The sequence below is a fragment of the Diplotaxodon limnothrissa genome, linkage group LG3, assembly GCF_057381915.1.
Source record: "Diplotaxodon limnothrissa isolate DT_005_m linkage group LG3, D_limnothrissa_male_GT1.1, whole genome shotgun sequence".
NCBI classification, from domain to species: domain Eukaryota; kingdom Metazoa; phylum Chordata; class Actinopteri; order Cichliformes; family Cichlidae; genus Diplotaxodon; species Diplotaxodon limnothrissa.
Genome location: NC_140598.1, coordinates 62382319 through 62394662, shown reverse-complemented (window position 1 = coordinate 62394662; position 12344 = coordinate 62382319). Strand labels below are relative to the sequence as shown.

The window sequence follows — 12344 nt, the reverse complement described above, 5'->3', positions numbered from 1 at the left end:
TGTAATTAACCGTTGATCATACTTGAGAATATTTTAATTGTTATAGGTTAAAGGATGAACTCTGATGATGAAAGCCCACGCCTCAGAGAAACCCGGAATGGAGTTTCTTGCAGTTTCAAATGTTGAAAGCCACAAAACTTCTTCAAGATCTTCAACTTCATCTGTTCGTATGAAAGCTGAGGCAGAGTTGGCAGCTTTAAAGACGCGGGGAAAAGGACACTGTACCTGTCGATGCACGTTTCCCAAAATCTAAACGAGTCATATCGCTCCATGTTTGCTACTTTTGGTTTTTGGTTTTCTCCCGCAGAGTAAGAGCATCGCAGGAGCTCCTGAAGTCAAACGACGCCTCCCAGCACTCATTTATTAAAACGGAGTCGATGCCAAAAGTCTTAAACGTTAGAATCAAAGCAACAGCTGTGAACTCAGTCATGGTGTCATGTGCAGCCTCCATCTTACTGTCACTACTTTTTCATTTTAGGGTACGTGAGGTAAAGCGTCCGTCGATGTAGCTTGATTGTACAAAATTATTTTTCTACGTTATTAACAAAACAGAGCAGAGACTGATGCTGCTCCTGTCTGACCCCCTTGTGTCTGGCACATGTGTATTCTGACTTGTGTGTGTGTGTGTGTGTGTGTGTGTGTGTGTGTGTGTGTGTGTGTGTGTGTGTGTGTGGCAGTCGCTGTGTGAGTGTGATATCACATCTGCATCACTCAAGCGTAGGCGGGCCCGCGTCAGACAACAATAAACAAAAAGCAGAAAAAGGCCAACAGTAAAAACTCAGACTCCAGCATGAGCTCCTTCCTGCTGCTTAACCAATCACCTTCCTCCATATCATCACTGCTCCCTCCCTCCTCCTCTCTCCATCCTACACCGCCTTTGTTATTTAACACCGACCCCCCCCAAACTGATAATCAGACAAATTCCCAGACACCTGACTTCACTGTGTCGACACCGTTCCTGACCATTTCTGACCTCAGTTCAGCTCTGCTATTATCCTCACATTAAGGGTTCGTTCACCTGCCTGCAGATGATCTGTGAGCTCGTCGGTTGTAAATTAAACTCTAAGCACACTGAGGGTAACCGGGAGGCGTTCAGGGCCTGCAGTGCAGAGCTGCAACATGAAAAAAAGGGATGGGGGCTCAGATCTCCTGAACAGGGTGGAAACAACACGGTGGGTTTGTGCTGTTTGTGATTCCTGCTCCGTCACTCTGGTGGAGACGACTGCAGCTCAGCAGCGCTCCCTGCTGATCCTCTGATGAAGATGTCAACAGTATGTAAACTGAGCTGATGTGCTGCTGTTTGAGCCCACGTGGTAGCGTACGTCCAGTATGGGAGAACTTAGTCACCGGTGCTGTCTTTGCTTGTGCTCTAGCTTTAGCCTGTTTGATTGTTTGTTTTCTATTTTATTACTGCCTAAAAGGGGAGGTGGGGGAAACACATGCCTGACTTCTCCTGTCAGAGGTTTTGTAAGCTCACTGGAAGGGAAACGTGCACAATGTAAATCATAAAACAACTGACTGGGGCTGTGCTGCAGGTGGATCAGTGCTGTGGACAGTAGCTGTGGAAAAGAGACTGGACAAAGACTCTCAGCCTTAAATACAGGACAGAGGATGATCCGATCATCTTTCAGCTAACAGTGTCGAGCAGAAGGACGGCCGGCTGATGCGTCCGTACGAACCCTTTTGTACTCACTCCTGTGTATAAGGAGGCGGCGAGGGGTTGTGTAGTTAACCTCAGCACCACACAGCTACAGCAGAGGAGAGAACACAAACGAGTCCTTTCATTCGGCTCTGTTCTTTCTCCTTGTCGGTTTTATAAGCTAACACTAGAGGGCGCCATTGTGGCACATTCAGCGCTCACTCTGAGGTCACTGGACAGAGAAGAAAATACCAAACTGGGAGACGGATGGAGACGAAACATCTGGAAGATCAGAACTGTACATTTTTAAGTGTAAGAAAAAAAACAGACAAAATATTTGTAAATATTAAGTTTCTTGTTTATTTTATGTTTTGTTTTTTTGGGGTTTTTTGGAGTGAATGAATGATATGCTTATTTTGTGATGACAAAAGACAACAGGTGCAGTTTGTAATGAGAAGAAAAAAATGGCCGTTAGCTTGAGGTTTCAAATGAGTTCATCCTTACCACCGATCAGTTTTGTCTTTGTTTCTTCAACATTTATTTTATTTTTGTCATAACGTTGATCGTTATCATGTGACCATCCTGTAGCAGGAAGGTCGCTGTAGCAGAAGTCATCTCCACTGAAGCCCCCTCACAGCAGAGGGCCAGTCATGCTGTTTATTAGGATTTGCTAGTTTCCAGTGAGAAAAAACATTTTCATCAAGTTTTAAATCCTTTCGTTGCTCTTTTCTCTGCGATTGTCATAAAATCGTCGTCCTCTTTTCAAGCCTTAGCTCGCTTTTATTTTGAAAAATGAGTCTTGTGATCAGAGATGAATCTGTGCTGCATGATGTGCGTAACATCAGAGCGATAAAAGCCAGCTTTGCCTTTCAGTGATTCGCAGTAAGGACATAAATGACCTAAACTGAGACTGAAAAAAGTGCAGTCAGTTAAATGTTAGCTCACCTAACATGTAGCAGTGTTTACATGTAGCCATGCTTGACAGACTCCAGGGCTTTGATACCATAAGATGCCTCATATCCTCACAGACTCATGAGATCACACAGGTGGTCTGACCTGCTCGTGTCACACTGTGCTGTCAGTCTGTCTGTCCGTTGTTTTTCTCCTGCAGTGATGTTATGTAGCAGAAAAACAGTTGGATGCTGGAAAAGTGCAGAGCGATGGGTGACGTGTGGAGAACATCACAGTCTGTGTGTGTTCAACAGCTGTTAGAGCCACACTTTGTCCTTTCTGTGGTATAACTGCTGGATTTATTTTATTCCAACACTTAGAAACTGTCAGCAAAGCAAAACTTCATGATTGGATGATCCTGTGTCACGTCCACAGTGTCAAACGTGCACAGAGACAGTGACACCCACAGAGAAACCCTCAGCTTGGTGTCCATTGCAAATCTGCACCTGTTGTCTTGTTTCTACTTTCTTTGTTGAACTCAGAAACTCGAGACTTGAGATGAAGAAAAATGTTAAATAATGGAATAAAAAAAAGATGATTATTAAAAAAAGTAAAGTAAAATTATATAAATAAATGAGGTGATGATATTTCTGTTTACTTTAGAAGTTATTATACACTGTATGCTGTGATTCTGATCTGGGAAACATTAAAGACATTCATAGCCAGACTGCTGACTTTGTGTTTTTATTCAGTCGCCTAACAGAAGTGCAGTAAGAAACGATTTAGCCCATCCTGATTTCTTAGCTGTTTGCATATTTGCCACACTTACGTGTTTCAGATCATGAAGAACATTTTTATGATAGATAAAGATGACCAGAGTCAGTATAAAATAAAGCTTTTACATGTATTGCTGGGAGGTCGGCAGCTCCCTCCACTGCTTGGCCCTCTGTGAAAAACAACTGGGATCCAGCTTCCCTGTGATGCTGAATTATATAAGCGGAAGAACATAAATAGATAGAAGGATGGATGATTGTATTTTGTGTACAATTGTTGAAGTGTAAAAAGGGTTGGCCCTCCGTGGTGCCCTAAGCAAAGTTTGATTTTTGGAGCCCTTTAATAGTGCCAATAATAGTGATTAATGATCACCTACTATAAATGTATTTCATTTTCTAATGTTGATGTTGTTGTAATCCACAGTGAAAAATGTCATAAAAACAGAGAGAAACAATAGATCAAACCTGAGAGCTGCACAGTTGCAGCAGTGTGGTTTACGTCATTCTGTTGTCAGCCTGTTTTACACATCGGTGGTTTCTTATTGACATGTAAAAAGATCTGAAATCGTAGTAAATTCAGCTGCTATTGTGGGCTGGGGATGATTTACACTTAACATTTTAATAACTGGGTACTGAATGTCAGAGGCCCAATGTTCCCTCTAATTTTTCACGTGTCTGAGCGAACACACAAACTCCCTGAGCGATCCCTTGGACCAATGAGCGACATCAGACATGTGCACTGTGGTCACGCCGGCATCGAATCCATCCAAGTTACATGGTTTATTAAAATAATCAAATTACAGCGTTTACATTTATGTTAGACTACTTTTAATTAACTGCTTTAGCCCATTTACCATGAAAATGTAAAAAAAAATCTTGTTCATGACCTGTGTAGTATGTTAACACTATTGGAAGTAAAAATAACTTGAACTCCAATTTCGAAAACACAACTTTCTTTTTTCTTTTATACAGCTCTGACTTGTATCATGAGTCTGTGGTCTGGGAGAGAGTCCTGTAACTCTCTGTCTACAAAATATAGTAAATAATGACCAATGCTGAGCAATTAATTATATAGTTACTTCTTCAAAAAAGTAACTCAGTTTGGCAAACAAAGTTTTTTGCAGCTATTTTTTTAAATGCAGCCAAGGCGTTTTTAAATAAACATTTCAAACTATTTACAGAACAATCAGCTGTTCTGCATCAAATCTGATGCCACACAAATTATTTGTGCCACTCCAAAAAATAATTTCTGTCCACTATGAGATAAAGGAAAAGAACAACAGCCTGATACCTGCAGGCCTGACAGCAGGAGATGCATCACTCCTGTAACACCTGTAACATTCAGCAGTCGCCTCATTGTTCTGACACACACAACAAAACTATTGACTACACTACACACTAACTACACAAGATTTGCGCTAAACGTTGCAAATCTCTCACATCTCAAAGCACCGCCATCACTCCTAAAACTTCCCCCCGTTTCTTAACAACTAGACGCCACGTTGCCATATCATTCTTTGATTGGTCGACATGGTACTTTTTTGGACGAATAGGAAAGGCAGAGGGGGGTGGGGTTTGTTTTTGCTCACAGGTGGAGAGCGCTTTCGAGTGTTTTCCTTATAAAACGCCGTTTTTACCGTTTCTTCCTGCAGTAAATATAAACAACGATAGTATTCAGAAAGAAAACAAAACATTGCAGATGTTTTTATCACAACTCTGGTTTTACGTGGTCTATCAACACAATTTAAAAACTGGTGTAAAGTCCCCAATTTTCCCGTCAATTGTTCCGTCTGTCCTGCTCACATCTCCAATGGTTGTACACGTTGTCATTAACATGGCTTCACTCCTCATCAGCCACGCCGCTTTGCCAGCTAAAACACTGGTGTCGGCACATAAGGACGCTGTCATAGCCTGCCAACAACGTTGATTGGCTGCGCATACACGCATTATTGGCTGGACTATGGGATAAGGTGGCATCGTTCCCATATGGGAGCAGCCAGTCACTTACTGACCAACACTGCAAAACAGAATTGTTAAAGTATTAATTTTAATTTCAATTCAGGTTAGATTTTTTTTGGTGCGCAACGCAGAATTTCTGTGCGCAGAGACTGTGCCAGCAGTGCGCAATTGCGCACGTGCGCAGCTTAGAGGGAACATTGCATAGGCCCACTAAAAGTTACAAAATAAGCTACTATCAAATACATTTTCTGTAAACACATCAGAAGGTTATTTATGTGGCAAAAAGTTAGATCTATACAAAATGTTGCAGGGAAACAGAGAAGGAGCTCGTATAGGTTTGAGTTTTATTCACATCTATTGTGCAGGTACAAATAGCAGAGTGGAAAACTTTATATTTTGTGTTTGCAAACATTAATTTATGAAGATTAATTAACATGAGTGTAGCACAAAGTAAAGGTGGAAGCAGTATTCTGACATGACAGTGCAATCAAAACACATTTTGCCACAACAATCTGTGAATAATTGTGACAAACAACTGTCATTTTAATATTGGACAGACTAGTTGTGCAGCCCTAACCTGAAATCTGCTGTTTGTTCTGAATGAAAAACGTTAGTCTTTGGTAAACATTTTAATCCCATTTATAGATGCAATATGTTATTTCAGTTAAGACTAAATGTTACCACACGTTCCCATCATTAGAGCGCATTTAAAGTGTGGAGAAGTCTGTGAAGGTTCTCAGTCATCCAGGTCATCGTAGTCTAAGGAGCTTGCTAAGAAAAGCGTCTGGACTTCTTTGAGTTACTTGAAGACGTTTCACCTCTCATCCGAGAAGCTTCTTCAGTTCTAAGGGTCAAATGGTGGAGAGTCCAAGCTGTATTGAAGAATTTCTAACTTCATGTAGGCTAAACAGCGGCCTAGAATTAGACTCAAAATCCTGCACTTGCCCAAAATAAAGGGGGCGTTAATGTACCAGATTCTACAGAACACCAGAAATAACTGCTAAGATGGGTCCAACACATCTGAGTTCATGCTGGAGGAACTGTGGGACACACTCTGCCAACCACACTCATATATTGTGGCTCTGCCTTAAACTCTGTGTATTCTGGAGGCAGATATTTGATGCTCTCAAAGACATTTTCCAAGGTAAATATTCCACTAAGTCCTACAGTAGCAGTGTTGGGAAGGATTGCAGAACATATTGACTGCAAAGCCAAAAGTTACCTGCTAAATATATGACTCACTGCAGCCCTAAAATGCATAACTATCAGATGGTTAAAACCAGATATAATCTATGGATCCATGTCTGTCTGATGGAACAAATTACATACTCAGACTACAGAAACAAGTCTTTGAGAAACGGTGGGGACCCATGTTACCTTTACTATTACAATGAAGAACACCACCTAGTTTTGTGAGCTCTCTCTCTCTCCACACACACACACACACACACACACACACACACACACCCACACACACACACACACACACACACACACACACACACACACACACACACACACACACACAGCATGTTATGCCAGTTTCAGCTGAAACTATGTTTCAAACCATAATCCGGGTTTTTAGTTCACCATTTATGAGGTTTCAAGAAGAAAATAAAAGACAGATCTGAATGTTTGAAAATGTTTTGGAAAGATTCTGTAAAGATGAGATGAAAAATACTCAAAGGATAAATTTAATTGGTTTATTATTTAGATAAGAATAACAAGCAAGTAAATGAAGAAACAAGGTAAAATGAAGTAATAATGAAAGAAGTTAAACAAGTAAAAGAAGAAACAAGGTAAAATGAAGTAATAATGAAAGAAGTTAAACAAGTAAATGAAGAAACAAGGTAAAATGAAGTAATAATGAAAGAAGTTAAACAAGTAAAAGAAGAAACAAGGTAAAATGAAGTAATAATGAAAGAAGTTAAACAAGTAAATGAAGAAACAAGGTAAAATGAAGTAATAATGAAAGAAGTTAAACAAGTAAATGAAGAAACCAGGTAAAATGAAGTAATAATGAAAGAAGTTAAACAAGTAAATGAAGAAACAAGGTAAAATGAAGTAATAATGAAAAAGTTAAACAAGTAAATGAAGAAACAAGGTAAAATGAAGTAATAATGAAAGAAGTTAAACAAGTAAATGAAGAAACAAGGTAAAATGAAGTAATAATGAAAGAAGTTAAACAAGTAAATGAAGAAACAAGGTAAAATGAAGTAATAATGAAAGAAGTTAAACAAGTAAATGAAGAAACAAGGTAAAATGAAGTAATAATGAAAGAAGTTAAACAAGTAAATGAAGAAACAAGGTAAAATGAAGTAATAATGAAAGGAGTTAAACAAGTAAATGAAGAAACAAGGTAAAATGAAGTAATAATGAAAGAAGTTAAACAAGTAAATGAAGAAACAAGGTAAAATGAAGTAATAATGAAAGAAGTTAAACAAGTAAATGAAGAAAAAAGGTAAAATGAAGAAATAATGAAAGAAGTTAAACAAGTAAATGAAGAAACAAGGTAAAATGAAGTAATAATGAAAGAAGTTAAACAAGTAAATGAAGAAAAAAGGTAAAATGAAGTAATAATGAAAGAAGTTAAACAAGTAAATGAAGAAACAAGGTAAAATGAAGTAATAATGAAAGAAGTTAAACAAGTAAATGAAGAAAAAAGGTAAAATGAAGTAATAATGAAAGAAGTTAAACAAGTAAATGAAGAAAAAAGGTAAAATGAAGAAATAAGGAAAGAAGTTAGGAGAGAAAACCCCAACAATCCCCTCTGAGCAAGCACTTGGCGACAGTGGGGAGGAAAAACTGCCTTTAAACGGGCAGAAACCTCTGGCAGAACCAGGCTCAGGAGGGGACAGTCAACTGCCGGGACTGGTTGGGGGGGTTAACAGAGGTGGAGCAAGACGAGGCTACATCAGGTGAGGAAGCAGTAGCGTCTCTCCTCTGGAACAAGTGGAACCATTTTTTCTTTTTTTTCATGCACTTTTCCACGAGCGCTTTTTTCTCCACGATGAGATTTCTCAGCTCGTCGATGGTTTCTGCGTTTTTTTTCTTCAAGTTTCTCACATCTTTGTTCCATCTCTTCCAATGCTGCTTGTTGTTCTTCAAGCTTGTCTTTGAGTTGTTTGGATGTTTCCTCCTGTATCAGCTTGTCCTTGTGCATGTCTGCATTTCTCTGTTGGACCTCTTTGTGCTTGTCTTTTAACTGCTTCTTTCTTTTCTTGATTTCTTGATTTTTGTCTTCATGTATTTTGTCTTCTTGTTGTTTTTGTGACTGCATTTGAGTGTGTTCACTCTTCAAGTTATTGAATTCCACCAAACGCCCCTTAACGAGCTCGGAGTTGTTTCTCGCTATCTGATCGATCCTTTTCTGCATCTGTGAGCACCGTTTCTCCAGTTTGTCCCTTTCTTCTTCCACTTTAGTTGCTTTGTCCTCCAGCTGATTACAAAACTCTTGCAGTTTTAGATTTTTAGACTGAAAGTCCTGGACGATGCGTTTTCCTTCTTTCAGTCTTTCCTGCTGTTGCTCTTTCTGTTGAAGAAGGTCTTTATTTTGGCGCAGTGTTTCATCCAGGCTTTCTTTCAGCATGCGGTATTTTTCCTGCATGCTCTTCAGTTTGTGCTGCATGTCTTGTTGCTTTTTGTCCTGCTCTTCCTTCTGTTGGAGGAATTTATTCTTTTCTTCCACAGCTTCATGGAGCTGTCTTTGGAGGAGCCGATTTTTTCGGTCCATGTATTGGAGATCCCGTTGTATCTTATCAGTCATCGTTTTCTTGTCTTGGAGCTGGTTGGTCATTTCTTTTAGTTCTGCGCGCTTTTGCCTGTTTTCTTTATTGAGGTGCACAATCTGCTCTCGGGCCTGAGCAAACTTGATTCCCCAGCCCTCATTAATAATGTTTATGTCCGGCTGGCGCTGTTGTCTTTCTTCCAGCTCTTTATTTTGGGCTTCCATTCGTCTACACTTGTCCTCCAGTTGAAGTTTTTCTTCTTCAATTTGTTGCATTTTTTTCTGGAGAAGGTAGTTTTCCTTCCTACTCTCCTCTAATGCCCTTTGGGAGGATGAGACGCCATTTGGGGAAATCGGCCGGCCACTCCAGGAAGGAGAGGCGGCGTAATCTTTTTGAATTGGTTGTTTTTTTCTTGGAAACATGTTGGAGTTTCTATACGATGACTTTGAAGAGCTTTCCAAATGTTTCTGTGGTGAACGTTTTGTAGGCTGCAAACACAGATGCTGCTGAAACGAACTAAATCTTGCTGTTTCTCACCCCTATTTAAGGAAAAACATCAAAGGACTTATGACGTTCTATGACATCATCACTCCAATGAGATTGTCACAAGACGTTTTGGAATGGGGTGTTTTTTTTTAAACTGTTTTCAAACTTAACTTAAAATTTCATTGTTTCCTAGTTGTGGACTATTGGTTAGTCCAGCCGATGAAGAAATTAATTGTCACAAACATCCCTAATATTACATAACAGACAACAGAAAACAAGACAGTTTTTTTTCTAATAGAGGTATAATAAAAGTTTTTTTAATTATCCTACTTTTTATAAAAGAGAACATTTATTAAAGAGTATGTATTTAATTAAAAAACTCTGTTCATCTAAAGCAGGGGTCAGCAACCTTTAAGACCCAAAGAGCCATAATTGGCCTATCTGGGGTTGAAAGGCTCGATAAATGCACGGCGTTTCGCCGGGTACACCGGCTTCCGCGAGTGTGATGCTTATTTTGAGCGATGAAAAAATAACAAAATATAATTTTATTTGTATATTGCAAAATCACAATAATCTTCCAATTTAGAACTACAAGTAAAAAAAAAAGAACTGGCATAAATAAAATACACTTCAGCTAAATACTAATTTATTTTCCCAAACCACGCAGAGCCGCACTATAAGGACTAAAGAGCCGCATGAGGCTCCGGAGCCGCAGGTTGCCGACCCCTGATCTAAAGGCTATAACAAAAAGCTTCCTGCTGGAAAATGAAATGTCCCCATTAAGAGTCTGAATCAGGAGCCGATGACATTACTCTGTAAACTCTCAAAGCACTTTAATAAACAAGCAAACAGTTCCACCTCTCGCATTATTGCGTAAAGTTGACAGCGCGTCAGGCAAATAGGCAGGCTCCATCCCCGGCCTCTAGCGACTGTGGAAGTCGCTACATCTTTAGTCAACAAAAAACGGCATTCTGGAGAAGCCAGCCACAAGCAGGATCAAAGAAATCAGATCAAGGAACCTGAAAGACGCCAAGTAAGTGCAGCGCATCTGAATGAGTGAGCCCAGCAGCACCGACACACCTGACGCAATTCTGAGGAGCGCAGGTAAGAATACCTGTGCATGTCTGGTTGTGGAAAAGGAAGCGACATTGCATTAGCGCTGAGATGTTTTAAGAGGAGACACTGAATGGAATGAATGTTGGTTAAATGTGCAATGTTTTTGGCTGCGCTCTTGGATTGATGACTGCGCTGCGTCTTATTAATTATGCTGCTTGGATGATGTTCAAATGGACAATTAAAGTGCCGTTACGTTGAAAGGATTTTATGGTCAAAGTCTATTGTGGCTTCCAGTGGATATATGTTTTAATGGATGATCACTGAAGATTAAAATAAATAAATAAATAAAAAATCGAACAAACAAACGGGAAAATCATGAGTCAAACAGGTGATGATGATTGTTCCTCTAATGATTTGGGGGGAAAGAGAGAAAGAAAAATGACTGGAAAGGCATTGTTGAATAAAATCGAAAAATCACAAAATGAATGCAAAATATATGTTAATAAAATGAAAGGACTAATACAAAAAATGAAAGCGCTCATGCAACACAATGAAAATCTTTCTCAAATTAAGCAGTATTTGGTGGATTTAAAGGCACTGTGCGAAAAGGCTTCAAGTTCACATGTTGAGGTGTTGTCTTTGGTGCCAGAGGAAGTAATAAAAGAAGAGGAATGCTTTTCAAGTATCATGAAATACACAAATGTGTTTTTAAGTGAAATTCAGAACTGGATAAATCAAAGAGAACAAAATCCTGCTGTTTGTCCAAAGCAAATCAATTTATTGGAAAACAATGTTGCATCAAATACTGAGACAGAAGTGGAGGATGATATCAAGCCAAGTGATAGTGTTTCTGTTGTGATATTTTGATACCATGGTAGCATTTACTGAGTATTGTTTTTGATGATATTATACAAAGGACCCTGTTTCTGCAATGCCCTTTGTTTTAACCTCATCTCCTCTTGCTGTGTCAACTGAAGATTTTATGGTGTGAAAGTAGATACTAAGGTTGGAGGGAAAACACCAACAAATCACTCTTTTACTTATCACTCCCTTGCAGAAGATGTTTATGTGAAGACCATCTGGGTTGTGTCAGAACTCACGGATGTAGGAGACCTCTGTATAAGATTTATAGGCCTTGTGAGTGCATCTTTATTGCCCTTGCTGAACAAAGGATTCCAACTGTCGAAGGACACCACCCCACCCAGTGGGCAGGGTCTGAACTGAAACTTGTTGTCTGCCTATAAAAACTGCTGCACAAAGAATAAACTTTGAGTTAGTTTTGGATGACAATTTAGAACAGTCTCCGCGTCTTTTTGTTCTTCCAAACTGCTCCCGGTACTCCGGCCGGTGCTGTAATTAACCGTTGATCATACTTGAGAATATTTTAATTGTTATAGGTTAAAGGATGAACTCTGATGATGAAAGCCCACGCCTCAGAGAAACCCGGAATGGAGTTTCTTGCAGTTTCAAATGTTGAAAGCCACAAAACTTCTTCAAGATCTTCAACTTCATCTGTTCGTATGAAAGCTGAGGCAGAGTTGGCAGCTTTAAAGACGCGGGGAAAAGGACACTGTACCTGTCGATGCACGTTTCCCAAAATCTAAACGAGTCATATCGCTCCATGTTTGCTACTTTTGGTTTTTGGTTTTCTCCCGCAGAGTAAGAGCATCGCAGGAGCTCCTGAAGTCAAACGACGCCTCCCAGCACTCATTTATTAAAACGGAGTCGATGCCAAAAGTCTTAAACGTTAGAATCAAAGCAACAGCTGTGAACTCAGTCATGGTGTCATGTGCAGCCTCCATCTTACTGTCA

The 12344-nt window shown here is 39.6% G+C and overlaps 1 pseudogene; it reads right to left on the bottom strand.

Moving 5' to 3' along the window:
• Nucleotides 1–8282: 8282 nt before the first annotated feature.
• On the bottom strand, nucleotides 8283–9412 carry LOC146636826 (uncharacterized; annotated as a pseudogene).
• Nucleotides 9413–12344: the final 2932 nt, after the last annotated feature.